This window comes from Cyprinus carpio, unplaced genomic scaffold (assembly GCF_018340385.1).
Source record: "Cyprinus carpio isolate SPL01 unplaced genomic scaffold, ASM1834038v1 S000006610, whole genome shotgun sequence".
Taxonomy (NCBI): Eukaryota; Metazoa; Chordata; class Actinopteri; order Cypriniformes; family Cyprinidae; genus Cyprinus; species Cyprinus carpio.
In genome coordinates this window covers 384,288-384,515 of record NW_024879251.1, presented here as the reverse complement: position 1 = coordinate 384,515, position 228 = coordinate 384,288, and positions in this window count along the sequence as shown.

Genomic DNA, 228 nt, shown 5'->3' with positions numbered 1-228 from the left:
CCCATGCTTACACCTGCCCGGTAAAAGGCCAGGCCCGGTAGTACGTATGAGGCTACTATCGTTTGGGAACTCTGCCGAGAAGACCTCATCATCATCCACGCTCCTTCCGGTAAGGCTAAGGTGGGCAGCACAGAGAGTGTTAGTTCATCACCATCTCCACCAATGCACTCTAGGGAATCTACTCACCTGTCTGTGCTGCCACCGAAGTCCCTGCGTCATTCTCCAAGA